This window comes from Anser anser, assembly GCF_964211835.1.
Source record: "Anser anser genome assembly, chromosome: 19".
Classification (NCBI taxonomy): domain Eukaryota; kingdom Metazoa; phylum Chordata; class Aves; order Anseriformes; family Anatidae; genus Anser; species Anser anser.
In genome coordinates this window covers 4,893,329-4,906,983 of record NC_139740.1, presented here as the reverse complement: position 1 = coordinate 4,906,983, position 13,655 = coordinate 4,893,329, and the positions used below count along the sequence as shown (strand labels likewise).

Sequence of the window (13,655 nt, the reverse complement as noted above, 5' to 3'; positions counted from 1 at the left end):
GGAAAACACCTCCCTGACAGCCCTGGGGTGCCACTGGGGCTCGAGCACAGTGCTCCAGCCATGGGGTGCATCCTGATGTGCCTGCACTCCTGGCCCCATCCCATCTCCCACCAGCAGCACTTGGCTCCAGCTGGAGACCCACAGAACATTTATTGACAAAGTATCCCCATGGCTGCAGGCCAGACTTATTGTTCACACACAAAACCCTCACTCCATTGATGTCCAAGTCCCGCTCACAGCTTTGCCAGGCGCAGGATTGCAAACCCCAGCCCTTAGCAAGCGACCTGGCCCTTGGAAGCAGAGCAGGGATGGACGGACGAGCTCCTCATGCCCTCCAGCTCCCTGAAACGTGGATGCCACAGGAGCCAGCAGGCAGCAGAGACATGCCCAGTGTGCCCCGGGGGTGCCGCTCCATGGTGGCAAGGTGTGCACGTGCAAGCCCCTGGCCCCAAGCGGCTCTGGATGTGGCATGCAACATGAGCCCAGGGCCGAAATAGCATCTGTTCTTAGCAGGAAGATGCTGCAAGGCTGCAACACTCGCCCGCCACGCCAAAAATGTGAGGCAGAAATGTTCAGCATCCAGGCAAATCAGCCTCAGGAACAGAAACCCCGAGCTCGTGCAATTCGTCTTTCAGGGGAAGGGAACGTCCCCGGCCCGCCCGAAGGAAACCCGGGACGACCCAGGACGGAGCTCCTGAACAACAAACAGGAGCCGAACAAAGGCCAGGGCATAAAAGGAAGCCGTGCACGGACGTGCCACCAAATATAGCTCAGGAAGGGGCCCGTGTGTTTGGGCACATGGGCTGCTGAGTTCACCCACACGGGTTGTCACGTTTCTCTGCTCAAAGGCTCTGGTGTGGTTCAGCTGCAGCAGGTTCCTATCTGTTCTTGCTGCCCTCAGATTCTGCAACACTGCTGTCAGGGCAGCAGCCTGCACAAGAGGGTGAGAGTTTCACAAGGCCAGGAAAGAAAAATCCCACAGGTGGTCACTGCGGGAGCCTCCCGGAACAACTCATGCAGAGGAGGTCAGCGAAAGCAGCCTCCTGGCGACCTCCTTTTCCTGATTTTAGCAAGCCCGTGGCCTGAGAAACACTGATGGCTGCTGCACACCAGGGAAAAAAAAGAGTTATTTTTAAAGGTCAAAGTACAGGCACATTTATCCATCAGGAACAGCCCAGGAGCACAGCAGCCGGAGCCCCCAGGAGAACTGCCTGGTGTGCTTTACAGCCCTCCTGTAAGCAAGCCCTTCCTCTGCAGTCCGTAGCAGGGAAGTCAGTTTTGACAAAGCAACGACCCTTTCCATGTCTGCCATCTCAGACAAGTTTCTGACAGCCAGTTTCACTCAACACGGGAAGTCGTCTCCATTATTAGACCACAGCTCATCCAAAGGGAAAGCGCCCTCACTGAACGCTGCGAACAAGCCATGAATGTAGTAACAACAAGCAAGCCAAATGCTTTCTAAGGACACAAGGTCTTACCTTTGGCTGGCTAGCTATGCACACAAAGCTATGAAAACCTGAAAGTCTTTGTTTGGGGAAGATCATCCTCTTGTTCACGGGTGCCCTGCTCTCCTGCAGAGACCAGCTCCAGCTTTAGGACCCAGCTTGGGGCCAGCCCTGGGACCAAGCCCCCATCCTTCACAGCTCCGATCCCCATGAACTAACACATACATGTGCTGATGTTCTCCTGCAAAGCCCAGGACCAAGCCCGCAGCCGTTTTAGTGCTGTGCGGTCACACTTAGGCAGTTGCTTACTACTTCAGTGTCACTCGGCTCTGCTTTTTAGCCATAAATTGGAAGGCAGCCAGTTTTTGCTCGGAGCAATACAAAGAACATAGCTGATCCCAGAGAGACCTTCACAGGCTCCCATGTGCCAAGACCACCAGACAGTGATTCGGGTAACACACACACCACCCCACGGTCCTACAGCTGCAGGGCAGCCTGTTCACACCCTTTAGATGGCGGTAACTTTCTGAAAGCTGTGAAAATGCACAGATAAGGGAAAAGGGTAAGAATAAGCGCGTAAAGCTCACGAGAGATGAGTCTGGGTGAGAGGGAGGTCAGGAAGCAAGCTAAGCATGCTCGCACCCCTCCAGATGTACGCACAGACTTGGAGGACGTGCAGCTAGAGCCGGCCAGCAGCACAGGATAAATGTAAGGAGCACATCCGAAACTATCTGAAGAGAGCTTTGTGGTGATTTCTGGAGCAGCCGCCAGGGAAGTGATCTCTTCCAGCAGCCAGCCTGCTCCAGCAGCAGCACTCGGTGACGGGGCCGCCAGGCAGCCCCTCCGAGGGGACAGCCGGGTCCCTGCAGGACACACACGCTCTCACACTGAAGCCCCCACATCAGTCATCCACAGTTAAAATCATACCCTGCTTTTCTGCAAGCACCCCCAAGATATTTGCTTGTGAGTTTCCTGCAAGGAAGCATTTGATATAGTTTTCAAGGAAAAGCAACACTGCAGAAGCCTGGGCATCAGCAACATGAGTTTCTTCATAAATATGAGCACTCATCACTGAATTAATCACTTGCAACTTTCTTTTCCTAAGCCATGATCAAGTTTTTTTTTTTTATTTGCTGCATAGTGATTCCCAGAGGAGGGCTCAGTTCCCTGAACCCTTACTGCATCCTCTGCTTGCCGGGGAGCATTTTGGCTGTTATCTCCATTTTAGAGAAAATGGAAGCAAGACCATCTTCCCAAGAGGTGCAAATTAAGAAGGTGAAACCAAAACAAAACCAATGAGTGGCTGCAGCAAGTACCCAAAATGCTGACTTTTCCTGAGCTGGTAGGAAAGTTGTTTCAGATAGAGGAAAAAGAATGAACTCAGAACAATGAACCACTGTATAAAGCAGGTTGATCCCAAATGAAAGTACAGAAAGCTATTTCCAAAGTCAGCCAGGGAGTTTTGTGTTCCCAGCCCTGACGCATCCTTGGGCGGTGTTTCCTCCGTGCAGACGAAGCCCCCTCGGAGGTGCTGAGCTCCCAGAGCCGAGTCCCTGCTGTGTCCTCAGCCACGTCTCGTCCCCACCTGCAGCACTCAGCCCTGCACAGCAGACATTTGCTCCCCAAATCCACCACTTGAAATACTCTACATTCTGGGGGGCCAAATCAGGGCATTTGGTTCCAATTAGTTTTCCTAATCTGTCCTGAACACCAGCCAGGGCTGAAGCTACTCCAGCTGTACATACGGCTTGGAGCAGGAAGCGCTCAAGTCCTTCGAAACATCCTCTCCAGCGCGTATTTCACAACAGCCCCTCACTCCAAGAAGGAAAGTCACCCTAGCACTGAAAGGTTTTCCTTCTCAAGCAGACTGCTCACATTTCCTCTAGAGCTGTTTTTTTGTATACTCTCTTCAGCCATGCACTTCCAACCATCTTTGTAAATACAGCAGTAAACAGAGCCTATGGGCAAGGCAGAATAAAATGAATCTTTTTTTTTTTTTAAAGGAGCAAAGGAACTCGGATGGGCTCGCACAGGCACCTCCCTGTTCTGCAGCAAGCCGTTCCCTCGCCACATCCGCGCTGGGAGGAATTTCCCACCCGGAGGCAGACACAGGCAGCAGTGTGCTCGGCCAGCACCAGGACCCTCGCTGCCCCGGGCTGCAAACGCTCCTGGAATTGCTGGAGCTCACATGCTGGGCAGGGAAAGTTTCCTTCACTGGGTTGCACCAGCTCCTCCCTCCTGTTGTGACCTGGCCCCAGGGTCAGCAAGGGGATTTAACACTGCTCAGGCACACAAAGCACCAAAACACTGCCAGCGCACCCAGGCTCTATGCAGCAGCCCAGCCTGCTGCCTGGCCCTATTTAGAGGGCATGTAGGACCCACTTTCATCATCCCGAGCAAGATATTGCCCTTACTGCTCACTTATGGACCAGTGAGCAAGTGTTACCTGGCACAAGCCACGGCAATACATTGGAGCACAACGCAGAGGAAGGAGTCAGACACCTCCTGCATCTCCATCACCAAAGTCCAGAAGCTTTGTGGAGCCCAGCCGAGGATCTCACCCATTTGGGCCTTTCTTTGGGTCTGAAGCTCAAATGGAGATGAAGACCTGACCCAACCCCCAGCTTTACCTGCTCTGTAGGGTAAATCAAGAAGGACCAACGGCAAGCCCCTAAATTCACATAGCCAGTGTCCTGCCCCAAGCCCAGAGAAGTACCGAGACTTCCCAGCTCCAGCAAAAGGAACGTGTGGGACAGGACAGACTCATCCAGTCTCAGTTTCCTACAGTCCAGACCTGGCACAGGTGACAACAGTGAACTGGGGGGACAAGAGACCGGCCACTCGCTGCAGCAGCTACCCAGCACTGATGGCTCCATCGATACACGTTCCTCCAGGGCAGCTCAAGCCCTTGGCAGAAGCACTCCTTACCCGTCCCAAGGCAGAGATATCCTCACCTGCCCCACCTGGAGAACTGGAAGATTTCAGTCCATTTCCACACAGTTCAGTGAGCCCCAGAACAGCAGCAGGAGCCCCAGCACTGCCTCATCACTGCTCCTACCTCCAGAAGTGGAGAAAAAACACATGGCAGTTGTGGCAGTCCAGGTGAACCTCCTCAGTGATGAGAGCATTGATCTGTGCTTCAGCAGATGCCATCATGCTCTTTGAAAGGTCTGAGAGGTCTGAGCAGGTAAGCCAACACACCCAGGCCCTGCCAAGGCAGCTGAAGAGCATTTCTTTTCCCAATAGCGAGGCCCCATCCAGCCCAAATGGGCACAGTGGTCAAAGATTGAGTGGGGATGGGTCTGGAGCGGCAGGACTGACCCCAGAAGAGAGCCCAACAACTTAGGGCAGCCCCCAGGCTACCTCAAGACAAGGGAAGAGAAAAATCAGAGCACCTCAGTTTCTCAGTTGTACTTCAGTTCCTATTTAAGAGGGCTTTTAGGTCTGCTTTGCAGCTACCTGACCTTTAAACAAACGCCCCCCAAGCCCCTGCAGAGTTAAGTCCAGCCCCATCCCAGGCAGACCGAGGAGGCAGCCAGGAGCCGTCGCCTATCCAGCAGGTCAGCACTCCAACATCTGCTTCCCATGTCCCCCGGGCAAGGCTCCAGGAGCAAAGCGTGTGCATCTGCCTGCCCGACTCCATGCAGCACGAGGCTTTTTTCTCCTCAGACACTGCTGATCAGCAATCCCAGCAAAACTTGGAGGAGCAGAGCGCAGAGCAGGAGCTTTCAAAAAAAAACACACCTCATCCCTTGAGAAAGAGCTAGGCTACAAAACAAAGGCTAGAAACAGAGCAGCTGTGATGCCTGCCCATAACACAGGGCTGGAAAACAGTTCCACCTCCCCCAGTACACCCCAGCAGGGCTGTTCTCTCTCCAATGAGCATCCTTTCTCCATAGCAGGGAGGCAGCAACCTGCAGCCCCCACACCTGGTGCTAGCAGAGCCACCCGCAGCCTGGGGCATGGGCAGGGCTGGAGGAACCGGGGGGCACAGGGAGCTGGTGTCCCCCCTCAGGATGCCAGGAGGGGGACGTTCGGTGCCAGGACAGCACATCCCTCCCGGGGCAAGCGGAGCCCAGCGCAGGGCTGAGTCCCACACGTGCACTGATTTTGAGGTCACCTTTCAGGGTGACGTGTGCCTCACTACCCAGGACCCAAAGGGCAGGGACCATGCAATGAGCCAGTGGCAGCCCCAACATCCCTGCACTTTGTGCTGCAGCCTCCCCGGTGGCCTGGAGGGCTGGCAAGGGGCACAGCAGCACCCCGGAGGTGACCAGCACCACCAGCTGGGGGATCTCAGCTCATTACACCCCCAGGCACACATCACCTGCATCCCACACAAGTCACCACCTGCTCAAAGACCAAGACACACAGGTATCAAGGCAGCTTCAAGCCCTATGCTAAGAGGACAGCCACTGGCCATCTAAGCACCATTATCCAGCTATTCAATGCTATACTAAGAGAAAAGATGCATGGAACTTTTTTTTTTTAATATCCATACAAAAATACCCTGGCCATTTGTGCATTAATACAACCATATGTATAGAACACAGTTATATTGATCGACTACGTATCTATTAGCTTACAGACATGAAAAATAGCCTCTTAATCCAACGTATCAGCCTCTCCAGCTGGAATTGTCCCTGTGCTGCAGAGGTTTGGGTGGAAAACAAGCAGGAGAGCCCAGGGGGTGGTGCTGCTTTGTGCTCAGAGTGCCAGGGCAGCTCATGCTGTGGGAGCTCACACACATGCAAGGGTTTTACTACCCAGAAACATGGCAAAAAACAGGGGAAGAGCTAGAGAGTCACTGATCTAGCCAAGATCACAGCAAGAAGCTCTGGCACAGCAAGGATGACCTAGCATCAGGCAGCCCCCTCTGTGCACATCGCCCCCCCTCCCTGCACATCCCTGCAGCCAGCCCCAGAAGCTGTGCTCGGGCTCATCCATTTCCCCAGGAAAAAAACCCTGGGAGCAGGTAGCCAGGTACCAGATACATATAAACACATAATGCAAAGAGCTAGACAAGATCCAGGGAAATGCAAAACACCAAACAATAAATATCCGATAGACTTAACATCACTTAAGTTCTTGTTTGCTTCTTACGTGCAAGCCGCAGCCCCAGGAGTGCTCTCAGCTCCGCAGCAGGAAGCCAGGCTGCCTTACACACACACGGCCACACTCACTGTGCCCGTCCCACACACAAAATACTCATTTGAACATCACCTGCTGCAAATAGGCGCTCCCTTGCCCCCCCAGTTTGAGATCATGTGTGCAGCAAAGACTGAAGTATCCAGTTACTAATAGCTGTAATTAACCACTAATCACCCTCCCTTGCTAGGGACCTGGGGAAGGAGCTCACACCTGGGGACACAACCTACCACGAGCAGCTTAAATGAGCCCTGCTATTTTCCTGAAACACCGAACCCTCATCGACATACAGCAGCCAGGTTTAAACATCGACCCAGGGGATGGCTAAGGCCACGAATAAGGGGCACCAAGGTCTTCGCCCAAGCCCCCCGAGCACTTACCTGCACCCGAGCTGTTGATTGAAGATGTTTCCATCCGTGTCAAGAGGTCAAAATTTTCCTGCTCTGAAGGCTTCAGGATTTCCTTTAAAAAGCATCCATCTCGCTCACTAAGCATGAGGTGAGGGTAAATTAAAAAAAAAGAAAAAGAAAAAGAAAAAAAGTACCACAAGAGGCTACAGGGCTAAAACCTCTCCTGTGTTTTCCCCCAGGCCAGCAGCAGGAGGCCGCGGTGCTGCCAACAAACACGGGGTTTCTATAGAGATGTTGCGCTGCAGCTGCTCCGGGCCGAGCACGGTCACGGCCTCATGCACAGCGGGCAGCAGGCTGGTCCGAGGGCCACCACGGGCGGTGCGAACCCAGCTGCAAAGGGTTTGAACCTAGTTCCACGTGTCTGACGTTTAACAGAGCGCTGGGCAGGCTGTGAAGGCAGGCATCTCAAAGAAAACAGCAGGAGCGCCACAGATGAGCTAGGTCTACCCCAGCTCTCCCCACGCTGGGCACGCAGCCCCCATTGCATCATTGCAGTTTTCCCCACCAGGACCTCTGTTGCCCATTCTGCATGATTTTGCTTTGCCAAAGAAAAGCAAGCCCAGGACTTCTTTCCAGCCCTGGGACAGGCCCAGCAGCAGCAGGGCCATGCCCAGCACTGCTCTGCCCATAGCTAGATGCTCACTGCAGAGCAAAGCCCCTCCAGCACCCATTAAAAGGAGAGGGGGAAGCTCAGCCCTGCTGCTGGAGGTGCTTTTAGCCCCAGAGCAGCTCCGCCATCAGTGGCAGCAGCTGTGCTTGCTCGCCCAGCCACCCCATGGCACGCCCTGGGGGATCTGTCCTGTTTGGAGGAGTTTCAGCTGAATCAGCCAGCTGGTGGAAGGGCTGGGGGGGGCAGGCACTGCGCTCATACAGAGCTCCTTTCCCCAGAAATAACCCTAAAGCCAACCACGATGTCCCCAGCCATTCCTGTCGCCCTGTGTGTGGCCTCAGCTGTCCCTACAGGTGTTTCCTCGTCCCCTGGTGGGCGTTTCTCTGGTGGCCCAACCTCATTTTGGGGAAGCCACGTCCCACGCAGAGATGCGCTAGGGAGCAGCGCCAGGCACCCAGCTGGGCAGCACCCAGAGCCCCCCAGGAGGGTGTGAGGGCGTTCTGACAGTGAGAGGGGCAGAGCTTGCTCAAAATGCCCCCCGGAGCAGCAAGGAACTGCTGCAAGCGCAGCCACACATCCACAACGAGATGTTGGGCTCATAAAGGGGGAGAAGCAGCCAGAGCTGCCCAGGGAAGCAACGCCCTGGGTGCTCGGTGGCACCCTCTCTGCCCCCATCTGCCCAACGCTCAGACCCGCCTCTTCCTCGTGGCAAACAGGGCACCCCGGCGGATGCTGTGCCCGTGTCACCACCTCTCCCACCCCATCCCCGGTCCCACCAGAGCACATCCTGAGCCCAGCATCCCGCCAGCGCTCACCCCGCGGGCGCCCCGCAGCGCATTGTGACACCGGCGCGGGGCGGGCGCTGCCTGCGGCTGCGCTGCTCCCACGGCCGTTGTCACCTAGAGCTGGGCGGCTCTGGCAGGGAATCGGTGATCTGGATACGTGCATCAAGCGGCATGTGAGACAAGGGATAGCGTTCTCGTTTTCCTGGTAGCCAGTACAGCAGAAGAAGGCTAAAGGATTGGGCACACAAGGGAATTTGCCAACCTCGGTGTGTTAAAACCGCTATAACCAAAGTGAGCATCCGTGCAGAAGCAGAGCTTAGGTACTTCCCTGCTACATTTCAGCCCCAGAACAAGACTTTAACCTGTATGCATAGGGTCCTAGCTCCCTTAAAAACTGGCTGTTGGCATTGCATAGCAGCTCAGCTGGCATTTTCACTGTCTTGTAGCCTTGGCGAACTGAGCACTCATTGCACGCCCCTGCACAAGGAGCAAAGCAACACCAGGCACCAGCACACCACAGATATCGCACCAATGGACTCCTTATGTGTATCAGCTGGTGGACCCGTAGGACTTCTAAAAATATCCTGCTTTTACCTCTGTGTATTTTAAAAATACCCAGCCAGGGACCGTGAGCTCAGCCTGCTGTAGCAGGAGGGAGATTTCACAACAACTTCTGCATCTGCAAGTTACACTGAAAAAATTTTGCAATAGCAGCAGGAAGAACAGGCTGACCTCATGGATTTTTTTCTGCACTGAGCTTTTGGGACCTTGTGATCCCTCCCAGAGCTTCCAGTTTGCTTTTTAGGATAAACCCCAGGCAAAGAAGGGACGGTTGGGGAGCAGCTGGAGCTGGAGCCCGTTCCCCAGGGAGCTGAGGGGTTTCAGCACATTTTCAACCCTCCTGCCCCATGGCAGCACCATAAATCCATGTGCTCTGAACCTCCAGCTGCTGTGCACCCCTAAGGGCGCATGCCTTGAGGGCAGGCAGGTAAAAGAGAAGTGTGATAGCTGTAACACGGAGCTGCTCGCGCGGGTTTGCACCTGCAGCAGGTGGCTGAGCACTCCCTGCGGGAAGCCTGCTGTGATGCTCATCACCCGACTGCTCACAGGGAAGGGATCTGGACTCCCACAGCGTGTCTGGATTGAGTAATACATCTGGCAAGAAGCAGGCGAGTTTGGGAAGTGTGTCACAGCGCATCTCGTGCCACAAGAGCCTGCACCGTGCAGCGGGGTGGGCAAAGCCCCGCTCCAGCCCAGCTCTCCTCGGGGTGCCGGCACCCGTCCTGCACCCACACGCACCCCGGTGCCCGCTTCCCTGCCGCCCTCACCCAGAGGAAGCCACACGTGACCCTCGGTGTCCCCAGGCTATGATGGCAGGGGAAGGGGGGATGGCATGTGTTCCTCCCCTGCCCCCTCGTCCCATTTAGGGGCTGGGTTTGGCAATTCCCCAGGCAGCAGAGGGGAACGCCCGGGGCGGGGGCAGCGGGTGGGAGCTGCCGAAGGGCTGGGAGCCGGCAGGCACCGAGGCGGGGGGGGCGAATCGGGGAGGATGCGCTGGGAAAGACAGGAGGCAGAAAACAACAAATTCAGCCAAGGCCAGCAATTCACCCCAAAACAACCCCGGGAGTGGGGATCTGGGCTGGTTGTCTGGCCAGCGTGTCCCTTCTGATGGGATGAGCAGTGATGTGCAAAGGAGAGAGAACCGTCCCCATCCCCATATCCCCATCCCTATCCCTATATCCCCGTTCCCATCCCCATCCCCATGTCCCCATCCCCGTCCCCATCCCCGGGCGTGTCCCGGCGCCTCCGCCGCGCTTCCCGGCCAGCAGCAGGAAAGGCGGGCGCTCGCGCGGCTTCTTTGTGGCTGCCGGTAACTGTTTTCCCAGAGCATCATAAATAAAGAGGAGTTCAGAGAACACGCGCAGAAGGCAGAGCCCTCCCTGCACAGCCACAAGTTTCAGCGCTGAGGTCACTTCTGGTGTCCTGGCCCAGCCGCGTCCCAGCCCTGGGCTTGGAGGAGAGGGGACAGAGGAGGAGGGCTGGGGGCAGGAGCAGGGCTCGGAGCTGGGGGCGAGGTTATTCTGCCTCAGAAAGCTGCGATGCACAAGCCCCCATCCCAGCCCCCTTGGCTGCCAAAGTCATGGTACCAAGGAGACGTTGACATCAGTCCCCAGCGAGGCGTCCAGGAGCTTTCCCTGGTTCAGATGTTCCTGGAAGTGAATAATCGCTTCCTCGCCGCCCCCTGCCCTGGGGACAGGCACTCCAGGTCCGAGAAAAGAAGCGCGGGGACAAAGGCACAGCCTGGAGCTGCCAACACGGCAGGAAGCCCGAGCCACTCACCGGGATGTGCGGGGCTGGCGTGACACAGATCCGCTGCCACCCCGCCGGGTCACTTACAGCAAAGCACTTTTTTTTCCCCCAGAAGTGGGATGCATCACGCATTTACCACATTTATTGCTTTTAGTAAGGGAAGCTCGGTGTGTGCATGGCAAGAGGGACCCAGCGAGGCAGTGCCTGCGGAGGTGAGGTGGTTGCACCTCGCGTGGGCTGGACCCGCTCTGCAGCTCCCTGCTCGCCTCGTGGTGCTCACAGCGTGCTGGGGAGGTGTCACCAGGCAAGGAAAAGGAGCGTAGTGAGATGCTGCTGTGGTCCAGATGGACCTACCAGAGGGAAAGCACTTTGGTAGTGAGGGCAGCTCAGCGCTGTCCTGGTGGGAACAGTTGTACGAGGTCTGGCGTTGGGGGAAACTGAGGCAGGGAGCTGAGGCAGACTAATTCCTGCAAAGGGGTCGATGCTGAAGCTGTGATTAAAGGCTGGTGGCACTGCCAGGTCCAGAGGAATGCGAGGTCTCTTCTCTAAATGTGTGCCTTTGGCATCCAAGAATATAAGAAAATAACGAGGGTGATAAAGTAATGGCAACGGTCTTGGGTGTCTGCTTTGATTTGTTGGGAGCAGGAGGCTGCAGGAAGGAGCAGCTCTCCCCGAGTGCCTGCACCTCTGCCTTGGACCCACAGCAGTTGTATCCCCCGATCCCTCCAGCTGCTTCCATACAGCGACAAAGCGTTTCCATCCCTTGAGCTGTGACAAATCCTCCCTGTCAGAGCTGATGGCAGCCCTCCGTGTGCTGTGGCTCATCCCCCGGGCAGGGCTTGAAGTCGGGCACATCCTTCCCATGCCGTTCCCAGCCCCGGCGCTGTGCTCTCCTGATCTGCCTGCCCGGCTCCAGCAAAGCTCTCCCTACCCCTGGCTTTGGTTTCCATGGTGTGATGGCAACTTCTTTCCGAGGGAGGGGAAGGCGCCAGCAGCCACGTCTGCACTCTGGGCTGCAAGTGGAGGACTTGGGAGGAGGATCCAGGTTCTCCACGGGGACCTGGAAACCCTCCACATCTCCACCAGTACGCACTGGTAGCCCGGCTCGTGCGAAGGAGGCGCAGGGCAGCAACACCTTTCCATGTAAAAGCATCAGCAGCCATTACAAGTGTGGCTGCACAAGTCCTGCTCTGCATGCCAGCCACCAGCAGAGCAGCGCCGAGCCCGCTGTGGCTGTGTGGAGCCTCTCAGCAGCCCCGGCTTCCACGGCTGCTGCCCGGCCAGTGCTAAAGCAGACAAGAGACATGGCGTGGGCCGGAGGCACTGCAGCACGCTGTGAATCCAGGGAGCCCTCTCCTAGCTGGGACAGGAGGAGATGCTGCAACACGGAGCTGGGCAACGGCACCCGGCCCTTCGGTTTGGGGAGCCAGCGATGGTTTGAAGAACATCCCCGCGTGGCATCGTGCCCGGCGGTGTTGGCAGGGTGCTGCTCTGTGCCCCCCTGTGCAGAGGTAAAAGGATCGACGTGTTCATCCAAGGCAGGGATGGATTTATGGGCAAAGCAGCAGCCGGTGCTTTTGATGGAGCTTTGTCTCAGCAGCGGTGCCTGCCTCCACAGCACGTAAAGCCGCACAAAAAAATAAGTTGTGCATGGGCTCCTGGCGTTCCTCTGGCACGCTCTGGGCCACGCACAGCACAGCCGACGCCTTTCTCTTTCCGTGAGCTCATGCTTCAAGCTGTGAGCAGCACAGAGCAGAGCCTGAGCTCCAGGAGACCTGCAAGAGCACATCCCACGGCAGGAGCAGGGGAGCAGGGCATGGAGAAGGATGGAAAGCTTTAAATTAGCATCACGGACATCAATGGGAGACTCCCCCATCTCCTACTCCAGCTGTTCACAAAGTCCCAGGAAGCACGAGGAGGAAAGTGGGTGAGGGAGATGTCACCTGGAGGGGACATGGAGCAGCAGACCCCAGAAGGAGGTGGCCAGGTGGCCTCGTGTAGAGGCTGGAAGAGGAAGATGAGGGATTTAAATACAGCACCAAGGCCAAGAAGCCCATCAGCGTGGGACACAGAGAGCTCAGACTGCATGGAGGTCCCTGTTGCATTTTGGATAAGAAACGAGGCAAGAAAATCTTCCAAGTGTTGCCAGGGCTCGACACCTGAACTCATTCTTGCACAGCTGAACTATCCGATCCTCTCCGTGTCTCTTCAAACCCCACTGAGAGCCAGAAGAACAAACAAAGCTGCTGGGGAAAAAAATCAAAATAAAATAAAATAATTTTTGAAAAACGAACATATAAACAACAACAAAACACTTTTTTCAGACGTTGAGGACAAAAAAAAAACCCTCTTCAGTCTCTTCCTTCACCTTTTTCCCCAAAAGCTCAAAGACAGCCCCCGAAGGCAGCAAACACGTGGCGTCGAGGTGAGAGCAGCGCTGGGTGGCCACGGCGGGACGTGACACGGGGTGAGGCTGGTGGCTGCCCATTCTGCTAATCGGGCAGTTAAAAAGCAAAGGGTGAAAACCTGGAATGAGGAGCAGAGACCAGGTCAGTGTCATAAATGCAAACAGCAAAATGCTGTGGCAAGGGGGCCGTGACAGACACCCAGCGCCTCCCCTGCCCGCCCAGGCCAGCCCTCGTTCACTTTGGCTGGAAGTGGCGCCAGAGCGAGCTGTGCCGTGACGCACGCCAGTGAGGACCCCAGAGCTCTCGGAGGGCTTTGCCGAGGAATTTTCAGCCCTGTCCCATGCAACGAGGCCTCTCGCCGCTGGGTGAAGCCGGGGAAGAGCCGCAGCTCCCGGGACACAGCGGTGGCCATGGGGGGTTTGGCGGGGTCGCGGCGCCCTAGGCAGCGCCGAGCTAAGCGCATCGCTGCATCTCCAGGAGGTCTGAGCCAGCCCGGTGGGGCGGGGAGCAGGTGTCTGGATGGGCCCCCAGCAGCTCTC

At 56.2% G+C, this 13,655-nt stretch overlaps 1 protein-coding gene across 6 annotated transcripts in view; it reads right to left on the bottom strand.

Annotated features, from left to right (window-relative positions):
* The window catches only part of TEKT3 (tektin 3), an 89,088-nt gene that overhangs the window by 65,016 nt on the left and 10,417 nt on the right, over positions 1 to 13,655 (bottom strand). Inside the window, exons 3-4 of one of the 6 annotated variants that reach the window (XM_083804886.1) lie at positions 8,429 to 12,954; positions 6,974 to 7,080 (exon numbers count right to left, since the gene is read on the bottom strand). The gene's annotated coding sequence lies outside the window, so the exon portion shown is untranslated. The other 5 variants (XM_083804892.1, XM_083804887.1, XM_083804890.1 and 2 more) reach the window with 5 other exon arrangements.